The sequence below is a fragment of the Periplaneta americana genome, chromosome 12 (assembly GCF_040183065.1).
Source record: "Periplaneta americana isolate PAMFEO1 chromosome 12, P.americana_PAMFEO1_priV1, whole genome shotgun sequence".
NCBI classification, from domain to species: domain Eukaryota; kingdom Metazoa; phylum Arthropoda; class Insecta; order Blattodea; family Blattidae; genus Periplaneta; species Periplaneta americana.
Window position 1 is genome coordinate 71109245 of NC_091128.1, and position 13780 is coordinate 71123024.

The following is a 13780-nucleotide window of genomic DNA, read 5'->3' on the forward strand; positions in this document are numbered from 1 at the left end:
TAAATTTCAACGAGGTACGTTGAAATTTAACACAGAAAAGTCTTAGGCTACCATACATATTCCGAAACAAACCATTTATTCAACATTAGGTCCGAATTTTTTTATAATTTACGAAATATCATGCAATACTTGCAGATCAAGTAATGGTTAAAAAATATTATTCATCCATGGCGTACTGCAGCGAACTCACTGGGGAGACATTACGAAAACAAATATTGGTTGTTACGTAATGTTAATCATACCAAATTTACATTGTACAAAAAATATTGATTTTTGTTGTAATTTGCTTTTCATTATACGTCTAAAACTTACTGAATAAATAAAATAACGTACTAGATGGTTTGGGCAGATAATAGAAATCTGAAATTATTATATAATCGACATTGACATAACAACATTAGAACAGTTGAATATATTTTTGTCTGCTATTCAGAAACACAACATAGTTTCCTATTCGTATCCATTAGGTCTACAAGAGTGAATATGTGTGTGAAATGATTTTGAAAAGACCAATTTAATAAAGACAAATTGAAAGAAAATCTATGGCTACAATGATAATCGCATCTTAAATACAGGAAGATAAAAATAGTTTTATAATATTGTACGTAAAATTAGTACGGTACGGTATCATGTTCAGTGCTGTTAAATCATAATTTAATTTTCCAGATAACATTAAATACTTTGACATATTATAGTATTATAGAAGTTCTCCGCTGTCTGAATCGCTGGTTGTGATACAGTATCTTGCTAACCGAGAATTAACTGCTTTCTGCTATTGCTATCTTGTGCCATCGTAGTTCTATGGCTAGAATTGCCCTCAGTTCCACATGCTTCTGTTCATTAATATTTGTAATTTTTATTTAGCTAAACTTTAAATGACTGTACTTCCTTGATAATTAATGTTAGTATTATTTTTCAGAAACTGTATTGCCACATAAATCCTAGTCAATATATTAATTTTAAATTTCTGTATTCAGTAATATGTCATTACACATTCAGTGTATCGATTTTAAAATAAATTGGGTCCTTATCAATAACTGGATCTTTAATAGAAATATTTTTATTCCACTGCACATTCCCTGTATTAAAATCGTAAACATTTCAAGTTGTGGCAGCAAAAGTACTGGGCTGCACCTGTTCTAAGTTCTTCCAGTTGAAGTTGACTTTACTACAGCAGATAGGGCATACTGAGTGGACAGAAGTGCAGACAACTTTTACTGGACGTGTAACTATAAAAATCAGATATCGCAAACTGATATTAATGTTACACAACTCTATGAAGTAAGATTATGTAAGTACCGGAAATTTCATCATGTTAATTGAATCTTTTGTTAAACTAAATTTGAAAATCGGAGGTGCGCTCAGGCGTGGCTTCAATTACCACTTGGGTTGATTATCTGTTTGCTATTTTTCAGAGGTTTTATGCCAGATATAAGACGAATGTCAAGTAATAAAATGACGAATCTGAGTCCTCACCTCGTCAAATATCATCTCGTTGTCACAAATTACATTGAAGTGAAGTAAATAATATTTCAAATACTCAACAAAAGTGTCATTTACTTTCTGTAACAGCTTCTAAAAAATCATTATTATAAGGAATCATCTGTGTATCGAAGCACCAGTTGAATGCTTTGTTGCTTACTCAATTTACCCCAGAATGATACACATAACATATAATAATGTTATCAAGAATTACTAGATTCTTACTTGAAATTAAAACACACAATGGCTATCCACTGTGAGACACTTCAGACGATTTCGTCATGCAAAACCATCATGACATTTCATGTTATTCTTATGCATCTACCACTTTTTGCGACGTTGAAAGGAGTTTCTTGCAGTGTAAGTATTGTTTAAGTGACTACTTAACTTCAAATTCGGCTATTTTCGTATGTACGGCATTGTTCATTGCAACGCTAGTGTGGCATAGCTACCTGGTGGCCCATTTGTGTCATCTTTTGTTGAACTAGACTTCCCTTTGTGCACAAAGTGCTAAACAGTTGCCTAGTTCAGAGGCTTAGAGAACGGATACTAAAACAAATGCAAGCGTTTGACTCGAGTGTCCTAGTGGTTGCAACGTCAAGTACAACTAGTAACAGGGTTATGAACCCGCTCCATTTACTTCGTTCCTGGTTCGTTACTAATTATGATAACAGTGGTGTTTCTGGTGCGTTTACGAATTAGGAGTAGGCTACACCGACATTGTTCTGCTCTATGGTGAAACCCGGAAAAATGCAGTTGCACCTCTTTTGAAAGTGATGTTAATGAATAGTAATAACAAGAACAAGATGGACTGACGATATTCCCTGAGGACGGAACAGGTCTGAAGGCCTAAACCAGAAAGTTGATGATGATGATGATGATAATAATAATAATAATAATAATAATAATAATAATAATAATAATAAAAACACAGTAATTATATATAAGCTACAAATCTCACCATGGATCTAAACCAGCAATAATTGCCATCACATTGATTTCAAAAAGCCATTACCCCTGTAATGTAGAAAATTCTTTTGCTTCTCTGTTTGATAGGTCTTCTATAATCGTTTTTAAAACGGCGCAGATGGGCCACCTAGTATAATTTTCCCGGTATATCTTGACCAGTAGCAACCGTTAGATTGGAAGTGGTTGGTACCTATTGCACATGCGTTACATTTACATCTAAATTTGCTACAATACTTCAGTTGTAGTATGTACTATTTAATTTTACAATATGTACTTGATAGCAGTGGCGCCAACTTTTGAAAATTTTGGGTGGGCTCAAAATGTTGAATTGCAATAAAATATCAAATTCTCCCTTACATGAACCCTGATGTATGTCTGTTCACAACAATGATATAAAATATAGAATGACAGAGAAATTAAAGATCTGACAATCTTTTTTCAAGATAAGTCGATAAAAATAATCGAATACAGATAGTAACTTAATTAAACCGTGATTAAAGACTTGTGTAGCCCTGTGAATAACAAGATTATGATTAAGTTGTAAATTTAAGTTTACAATTAACTTTTTTAATTTACGATTCGACTTTGTAATATAATATAAAACAATATATGGGCTCACCATTATGTAGCATGACGAGTTGCAAATGTGTTTCTCCTCACTGCACTTCTTCCTATAAACTCGTCACAAACATCCTCTAAATCCAACTTTCCAGCACTATCCTTCTGTATATTTAAAATAGCAATGTGATTAAGTCGCTTCTGGGACATTGTTGAACGCAGAAATGTTTTTAGCCTTTTCAACACGGAGAAAGATTTTTCGGCTGTAGCTGTGGAAAACTGGCATAGTCAAAGTCAGGTGTATAAATTTAATTAATTCAGGCACTATTTCACGAATAATATGTGACTTCAGAAATTTAACTACATCTCCAAAATTTCTTAATTCAACACACAACACTGCAGCACTATCACACACCATATTTCTCTGCAGCCGTAAGATCTCATAGTCATTTATGTCGTCATCGAAAACACACTCGATAACAAAGTTTTTCACTGTATTTAAAATTTCGCTTTCCTGGAAACACTCTTTAAGGGATGCTGTCACACAATCTATAAGTTCAAAGAATTTACTCCTAAAATATTCCTTCACATTGCTAAATTCATTCTGTGTGTGTTGACGATCGTCTAGGTGGCAAAACACTTTCCTTTGCTTTGGGGTCCTTGGTTCTGACAGTTCCAGCTCATTTGCTCTTCTTGTAGTTTTGTCCTATAATATTTCGTAGTTATCACGAAAAGTTTGGAATGTTTTTATCAAATTGTGAATTAGACAATTTGCTTCATAGAAATAAAAGTTTACACTTTGTAATTTTATATTTGTTGCAACCAGGGTGGTAAATACCTGTGTCATCATGTTTAAATAAGGAAAATGTTCAAATGACTCAAGTAGTTTTAGGTAATTGGAAGCTTTAGTACCAGCATCACTTTTTTTGTTTTCAGAAAAATCTGAAAGGAACGAAAGAACGTCTTGATAGTTATCTGTCAGAGATTTCAAGCAAAGGGCCCTGACAATGAATCGTGTTGGATAAAACGGTCTTAAATTTTGTTCTGAGCCATGTGCATTTGTATCTCTTAAAGAATTAAACCAGTTCAATCTTTTCGGGGACTGTCTTATCATATTTATTAGATCTTGAGTTATATCGATCACATTTCTGCAAGTTGTAATGTGCTTCACACTGTCTTGTGTCACTAAATTCATTGAGTGCATGAAGCAATGCAAATATCTAGCTTTTTTATTTACTTGTAAAATCTTTGCCTGCACTCCCTTATATTTCCCACTTAAATTCGCAGCACCATCATAACATTGTCCGCGACAATTATGAATATTTAGTCCTAGTCTTAATAAAGCGTCACTGATAACGTTGTAGAGACTAGTCGCATCTGTTGCTGATGTTTCGTAGAAACCGATGAAGTGCACTTGAATTTCAAGTTCTTTAGAAATAATACGCAAACATATCGATACTTGCTCTGTTTTCGCCACGTCACTCGTTTCATCCATAAGCAGACCGAAACACCCCGTTTCGTGAATTTCATTAGCCAATGAATGAAGCACTTTCAATGCCATGATTTCGAGCATTTCATTTACCGCTTTGTGTAACACCCACCTAAAGGTATCTCTATCAATAAATCGTCTGAGTTCTGAGGAGTCTTCACATCACAATTTCAAAAGCTGATGGAAATTACTTGCTTTGTCCTTATGCCCGCTGATTGCTAGTCCCTGCTTTGATAAATATAAGAATGATGAAAATAGTTTATGTAAGGTGACACGAGAATTTTGAAGGTCTTGCAACTTCGCAAGATTCAAACTGGATGCAACATTTACTCCACTCTACACCGCCAGTACTTTGGAACATGATTCTTTGTGGCACCAGGATATTTCACGGGAACTAAATTTTCTTAAGGCATGTTTCCAGTTGGAAAAGTCGGAGGAAATGAAACAAGGGTTTGCTTTGGTGGAGAAATTTAATAGTTTTTATCACTAGTTTCCTTACATACTTTACAAAATACCACTTTTTTGTGTTCATCGTATAAAATCCAAGGATGTTTGTCCTGCCATGAATTTTGGAAAATTCTACCCTTATCAGCACCCTTTATTTCGCTTTCGCAAGACAAAACAGAATCACACAGTTTTTAAATATGTGAAGACGAACTTTGTTCATCAGCTGATTTTTGAACGGAATTCAAATCCATTGTATCGGAACAGGATGGTTGTCGATGATTGTTGGATTCCCACTCACATTGGGTAGAATCTATCCGCACTCTTTTAATTAAAAATTTATCCATGGTCTTGATTGACAGCACAAGAAAATCACATCACAATCATACTAAGTAGTTTACCACACAGCGACGTTTGCGCAAACTACAATTAAAGTTAACTGATTCTTTCATTCTTTTATTTACTAAGCACCGCTACTCAACGAAGAAAGATTAAACTGTTCATTGTTGCTTTTCTCTTAAGACGTCTTGTGCTTGATTTAAAATTTAAACACATGAGTTGACTGTTATTATTAACTAGCTAACTCTTTGTATACAAGGGCCCTACAATGCTTCCTTACTTTAACTTCCGTACAGTGCGTTCATAGCTCGGCCGGACTGTTCCGCGACGGCCTTGGACTGGGTGAAGATTGGCTCGCCTGCCTCCAGAGTAGCGCTGTAGCTACCGCTGACGCGCCAGTCAGTCGAGTTGGATCTGTCGTGGGGGAAAGACATACGCGTGTTGTAAGTAAAATTGTGTTGTCTCATGGTGATAAAGTGTCTATTAATAATGGTTGAGTACACTTTAGAACAACGTATTTTTCTCTATGATGCGCATGTGAAATAAGTTACTCTTCTGCAAGAAGGTGTCGAAGGGAATTTGAACATTGGTTTGGAGGTGTTCGAATTCCTAGCAGGTCAACTATTCGTGACCTTCGTGCATGTGAAATACTCTTCTGCAAGAAGGTGTCGAAGGGAATTTGAACATTGGTTTGGAGGTGTTCGAATTCCTAGCAGGTCAACTATTCGTGACCTTGTCAATAAAGTCAGACATACAGGATCTTTTTTAAACAAGAAACGTGTTCAACAACGCCGTATACTGACAGAAGAGAAGCTTGATGAAGTAGGGGCCCGTTAGAGCACTCACCCCGCAAATCGCTGCGACGTTTAGCACAAGAGGTAAACATTTCCAAGACATCAGCTTTTGTGGCAACGAAACTTAAGCCATACAGAGTAACTGTAGTTCATGCTTTACAACCACAAGATCCTGTAAGTAGGGTTAATTATTGCAGTTGGTTTGTGCAGTCTGTTCATAATGGTGACGTGAACCCACTTTTAACGTTCTTCACTGATGAAGCGTGGTTTCATCTTCATGGTCACGTTTCTACTCAGAACAATAGATACTGGGCTACTGAAAATCCCCATATTATTCATGAAGTTCCTCACCACGCTGCAAAGGTTGGGGTTTGGTGTGCAGTGAGTCCTAGTAGAATTATCGGTCCCATATTTTTCGACACAACAGTTGATTCACATGTTTATGTAACTTCAATTGTAAATAATTTTTTCCGCAACCAACAAGAAATGAACGATTGAGTGGCTGGTTTCAGCAGGATTCAGCTACAGCACACACCACTGCGAATTCTATGCATGAATTGCGAAGTGTGTTTGGTGACAATAATTAGTCGAGGATTGTGGCCACCTCGTTCCCGTGACCTATCTCTATGCGATTTTTATTTATGGGGAACATTAAAGAATAAAGGGTACACATCAAATCTGCACACGTTACAAGAATTGAAGGACAACATCACGAGAGAAGTACAGGCAGTCAACATGAACTTTTGTGAGTGAATCAGAATTGTTTTCGGAGATATAGGGAATGTGTTCGAGTTGAAGGTCATCACTCTCAACATCTGTTGTGATGTAGGTAAGCCTAATATTAGTAGAGTAGTTAGTGTTCTGTACCCATGACTTGCCGGTCGTTTACGTGTAACTCTGGTGGCAGGTGCGCCAATCTTCATGCAGTCCAAGGCCACTGCGAAATGGTCTGGCCAAGCTATGAACGCACTGTATTTAAAAATCCGTCTTCATTGATTTTAATAAATCATTCACCTAAAATGAGATGATGATGTGATAATGATGACAGTGTTAATAATAATAATAATAATAATAATAATAACACGACAAATTATTGGATGGGCTTAGGCCTCACAGGCCCATATAAGTTGGCGCCATTGCTTGACAGTAAATTGTTAGTAAATTAAAATGAAACTCGTCGACTTAGTATATATAGTCTGTAGTTTCTTTGGATACGACTGTATGATCGATAAAGGAAAGAGTCTAAAGCTTTCGATTTCACATGGACGAGCAATAGTAAAATGCACAGTTACTTCAAATAATGGTCTACAATTCCACTCTCTAAATTATTTCACTGAATAGTAGAACATCTGTCACTGCAATTTTATAACATAAAACATTTGTTTCTGTAAATTTTGAGGAATGACTTGAAGAAATCTCATTACATATTATACAAATGTAATAATCTTGTATTCGAGAGCATTTATTTTACTGAAGAAATATATGGACTTAATAACAGAAATAAGAATAGGAAACAGAATTGAAATTGTACCCAACAGAGACATACACTTTACAATATATACAATGCTGAAATATTAAACAAGTGATAATTTATTGACCTACACTATCGCAACAGAAACTTTAAACTTTGATATTGCAACACCATGATGAAGGATAAAATCGTAATTTCTAAAATAACAATAAATTTTACTGTTGTCTGCAATATTCAATAACCTTTTATGCTGCAACAATGTAGAAATTTTAGATACAAAAATAGACTTAGGATACTGTATTAATTTTTTAAAATTTGCATCATTCCAGTTATTTAAGAAAGTTAGAACATCTAACATTGAAGAATCGTTCGAATTTTTATGCTTGTAATCGAAAATTATGATTCTTCTGCTGTAACAGAAAACTCACAAGAATTTATTAAATGTGTAACAAAACCGAAGTTGGACTAAACGAAAATGTGACAACATGGAGGGAAAGTTACCGGTACCTCTGGATTGAAGATAGTCATGAAACAAGAAGAGACGCAGTCGGTCTTATTCATATTGGGAAATGGTGAGAACTGCGTGAAAAGACATCTTCATCGCCTCAATATAACAGACTATGAAAATAACTTCTGATATTATTATGGATAAGGACCATCTTGTACAGTACCAGTACGATGACCTGGATCAGTAATAAGAACAATGATGGTGTGAAAAGAGACAATAGAATGCATTAAGACAATGCCAGAGAACATTAAATAACGTAAAGCTTACTTTAAAGGAAACGAGGATATCATGTTTGAAATGTAACAAAAATAAGAACAATGATGGTGTGAAAAAAGACAATAGAATGTATTAAGACAATGCCAGAGAACATTAAATAACGTAAAGCTTACTTTAAAGGAAACGAGGATATCATGTTTGAAATGTAACAAAAATGATTAGTAAAAATGTATATCTCTAGGGCAGACAGAAAAATCTGTAAAGTGATTTATTATATAAATGTAATAAACGCCAGCATATTAAGGAAAGAATATATTTTGGAAAATCTTCAGAATTCAGATGGTCAAGATACATACCAAGAAAAGAATTGGTTAAAAAATTAGCTGAATATATGGATTTGGAAATGGTTTGTGCAGTAACTGAACGGAATATAATCTTCTTCTAAATTATGGGTGTAGATTACTGCTGTAACATTTGGACACAAATGGCCCCTTGTGCACCCCAAAAACTGGAGAGCAAAATACAAGACCGCAATGTGTTACCAATTTTACTGTGCTACTGGGATTAATATCCTCAGAAAATACTATGTTTATTTCCTGAGGTAATGATACCTGATTGGCTTAGATCTGGGCAATCCAGCAAAATGTGAATTGATAACTCGGCCTCCATCCCACATTTCCTGCAAATTAAGTCATCATTAAGGCCCAACATATAAAGGTACTTATTCAGATGACAGTGTCTGGTAAAAATTCCAGTTAACCATCTTAAAAATTCTCCTTTCGAGTGCCAGAAGTTGTTCAGTTGAGTCAGGTTTTGATTCCCAACAAGGAGTTTCGCCTGTTATATGGCTGGTGTAGATCTCCAGGTTCCTAGTAAACCTTTCATCAGGTTCTTCTTTAGGACCTATTTTATCATACACTTAGATATGCCAACACAAGGTTCCGGGCCATAGCATTGGATGAAAGTTCCTTGCTTGGCCAATGGGCCGACTTGTTATTGTCATACATTCCACTGTGTCCTGGGACATTTGGATAGGATTTCCAGGCTAGTTCTGCATTCTTCAATCAGCCTAGAGTCAACTCTTTGCGCACTTAAACACATCCTGTGTAGCCTGGCTATCAGAACAAATAAAGATATTCAGGGTCTCGACATGATCTATTTAGATTTTATTGAGCGCAAGCTATTATCATAAACACTTCAGTTTGCAAAACCGTAGTATATTGATCAACGAGGATAGATATTCTAGCCCTGGGTCTTACGCCATAAATCCCTGCTCCAGTACTGCTGTCAGTTCTGGAGCCATCCGTGAACTACACGAGACTATGACATGGGAATTGGTTAAGGTGATCTCCCTTCCATTCTTCCCTATCAGGACTAATACAAACAGGAGGATTTATATGTTGAACAGGAGTCATACTATCCTGTCTCGTAACAATAATGAGATTGATATCAGTTGCCATTTTACAAATAAGTGTATAGCTAAATGATCCATTCATTCCTATCCATTGCCAAGGCCATGGACTTGAGACACAGCTTGTATGACTGAGTTTTAGATTGCGAGATCCAGAGGAAGCAAACCAGCAGGACCTCAAGACCTAATATCGGTCAAGTCCCCATAGCTGCTGCAATGTTTAAGCATGCAAGCCATTGTACAGATACAACAAGGTCATTGCTTAAGAAATCAGTCAGGGACCACCATACCATTGCTGAGTACATAACCATGGATTAGATGAACGATTTTCGATTTGACTGTATCCAAGTATATACAAAGGCTTGTCTGCAGACCTAAAAGGCAGCAGTCGCCTTTTTTTGTACGATACTTGACGTGAATTTTCCAAATCAACTGTGCGTCAAGAATTATATGTTCTGCCAGATGACAGGTCTTTCACTGCAAACCCGGCATTCTTCATTCTTTTCTATTTTATACCTTTCTCTTAGTCGCCACATATGATCCATATATCTTCATTTGATATCTTCTTCTGCCCCCGAAATCTTCTCTCGTTTACCATTCCTTCAAGTGCATCCTTCAATGAGTAGTTTCTTCTCAGCCAGTGACCCAACCATTTGCTTTTCCTCTTCCTGATCAGTTTCAGCATCATTCTTTCTTCACCCACTCTTTCCAACACAGTTTCATTTCTTATTCTGTCTATCCATTTCCCACGCTCCATCCTTCTCCATATCCACATTTCAAATACTTCAAAACTTCTATTTGCTTCTCTTCACTTCGTCGTAATTTCCATGTTTTTGCTCAATAAAATGCCACACTCCACACAAAGCACTTCATTAGTCTCTTAGTTCTTTGTCCTGAGATCTGCATGACATGCTCCTTCTTCTATTAAGAGCTCCCTTTACCACAGCTATCCTTTTGATTTCCTGCAGCAGCTCATGTTACTGCATTTAGTACACCCCAAGTATTTGCAGCTGTTCACCTACTCTATTGTCTCATTTAGTATTCGCATTTCACACTTTTACCATCTTTATTTTTCTTCTTCGTCTCGTTTGCATTTATCTTCATCCCATACTCCTTACAGCTGTCATTTAGCTCCACTAACATATTTAGTATCGTCTCTTCTTCTCCTAACAACATCATATCAGCAGCAAATCTTATGCACTTTATTCTTCTTCCTCCTACTATCACCCCTCCTATGTTCTGAAAACAGTTCTTCACTAAATCCTTCAAGTAGATCTTGAACAGGATAGATGATAAAGAGCATCTTTTCATACTTCTCTCCCTATTGCACTTCCTTCAGACATCTCTTCTATCCTGACTAACTCATTGTTTCATATAAAGACTACTTAACACCTCCTCTCTTTCCAATCCACATTTATTTTCTTATTTCCATCAGTTTGCATCAAGGATTGTTGCTCCTAAATATTTAAGTGATTTAATACTAGGTTCTTATCAAATAAGGAAACTTGTAGTCATTTCCTAATTTTCCCCTCATGCACCAAGCCTGCATCACTCAAAGCTTCCATTTGAAGCTCAAACAGCATGCTGACATAACACCCAGAGATAATATCACTAAATCAGCATAGGGCTGAGTGTAAAACTCCGCCCTATTAAGATTATCTATCACTAAACACCACAGTAAGGATGATAATATTCCCCCCTTGTGACAGACATAGTTATTATGCTGTCATTAAGACATGCTTTAACAATTTTCTGATAGTAAAGTGTATTCAGTATCTCTTCTCTCTATAGCCTGACATATGGAGTGAAAGGATGAATTATCAAATGCTACTTCGATATCCAGGGAAACCACCAAAGCACTGCAACCCTGTTTACTGCTCCTTCATTCCTTGAAGCAAGGTGATGAAGGGCAGTGTCAGTGGATTTCACAGGTGAAAGGCATATTATCTATCATGGAGTGGATGCACTTTCAAGGCATTTCTTCTTTTGTATCTGTCGACCAATTTTTTACACTGACTTTAACATAAAATACTATAGGTTAGTCAGTCAATAACTTTTATCTTAGGTAAAGTTGCTTTTCCCTGCCTTTTATAAGAATATGATCCTCACATTCCTCCAGGATTTTGGAATGTACAATGCAGGATTTAAATATTCTTAAAATCGGTTTTATGATAATATCCAACCCTTATTGCAGAAGGACCGGATATATGCCATCCTTCCCTACCATTTGAAGGATGAAATCTACTCTTCATAGGATACAACTTTAGAAGCTGTTTTGAAATCCACATGACGTGTTCCTCTTCTGTTCTCTGTTTCTGATACATTTTGCTGTATATCATGACCAGAGAAATGCTGTTTCATGTGCTTCAACATCTCTTCAGGTGTGGTGGCAAATTCACCATTTCGAAATGATACTTTACTTTACTTTTAACAGCATCCCACTTTCATCGGTTGCCTTTGATGGAAAAGCTATAGGTCCTAGTCTAGTAGACGGATTCTTGGAAAGAAATTTGAGAGCCTTGCTGCTGGACCCAATGCATTAATCTCCTCTGTCTTTGTTGAATAGTCTTCTTAATGAGCCTCGGTGATTCTCCAAATTCTTGGTTCACTAGGGTATTTTACAGTGTTGCAATTTCTCTGATGACAAGGATAGCTTTTCTCATAAGCTAGAATGCTGTTGGTAGTCAGAATCTGTGCAGGTGCTTCTGACTCCAATTTATTAATGTAGTTGAAAGCTGGAGAAATTACCATACTGCTACTCAGTTCCTTTCGAAAGAGGTCCCAATTCGCATATCTGGGGCTTTGGCAGCCTACATTAAAGCTAGCAGCAAATTTTAGTTCAAATAGTATGTGTTGATGATCAGACAATGAATCAATTGCGGACATATGCCAGTCATATCTCTAAAATCCAGAGATCAGAGGATAAGATCAATAACTTCTTGTCTTCTGTTTGATTGAAAGTTGGTACTGAGTCTCTATTAACAATTCGAGTCCAGTTGATCCAAGGTATTCAAGTAAAGTTACCCCCTCCCGCTCTGGGATTAGTGTCCCCATTCTCCCACGTGGTGTGGTGGGAATTGGTATCACAACCCACTAGTAATGGCAGCCCTTCTTCAAAATATCTAACTTGCAAATAGTTCTGGTGATAATTTTTCTGGTCAATGCGGAAAGTAAGCACAATGAACTGCCAGTTTCCTTACAGAACCTTCATAGAGAAGATCAATGCAAACAGCCACCATATCTTTTCTACAAAAGTTAGCTAGCAACATTGCATTGATTCTCCTTATATGTACCACACTACGAGCAACAGGATCAGATACACAACTGTTTACTGCACCACCGAATTTCCCATATATTTAACTTGTCCCTTATACACCTAGGGTTCCTGTATGAGGGCTACTTTAATATCTAATCTTTGAAGACCTTTACACAATAATCCTATAGATAGAGCCATGCTAGAGAATGGACTGCGAAAATTCTTTTCCCCTGGTGACATCCCTGGCCCCCTCCCTCCTATGCGGTCTCTGGGCATCCCCCTCCACTCTGCACTTTCATCTCTTGTGCCATGGACGAGAGTCGCCCAGAATCATCCACAGGTCCTGGCTGTTATGCTCCATAGGTCCCACCTGATCCCTCAGTTGTTTGAATGCAACCATTGATCCTCTCATTCCCAGATAGACATTGAATGCAACCATTGATCCTCTCCTTCCCGGATAGACATTGAATGCAACCATTGGGCCTCTCCTTCCCAGATAGACATTGAATGCAACCATTGATCCTCTCCTTCCTGGATAGACATTGAATGCAACCATTGATCCTCTCATTCCCAGATAGACATTGAATGCAACCATTGATCCTTTCCTTTCCAGGTAGACATTGAATGAACCATTGATCCTCTCCTTCCCGGATAGACATTGAATGCAACCATTGATCCTCTCCTTTCCGGATAGACACTGAATGAACCATTGATCATCTCCTTCCCGGATAGACATTGAATGCAATCATTGATCCTCTCCTTCCCTGATAGACATTGAACGCAACCATTGATACTCTCCTTCCCAGATACACATTGAATGCAACAATTGATCCTCTCATTCCC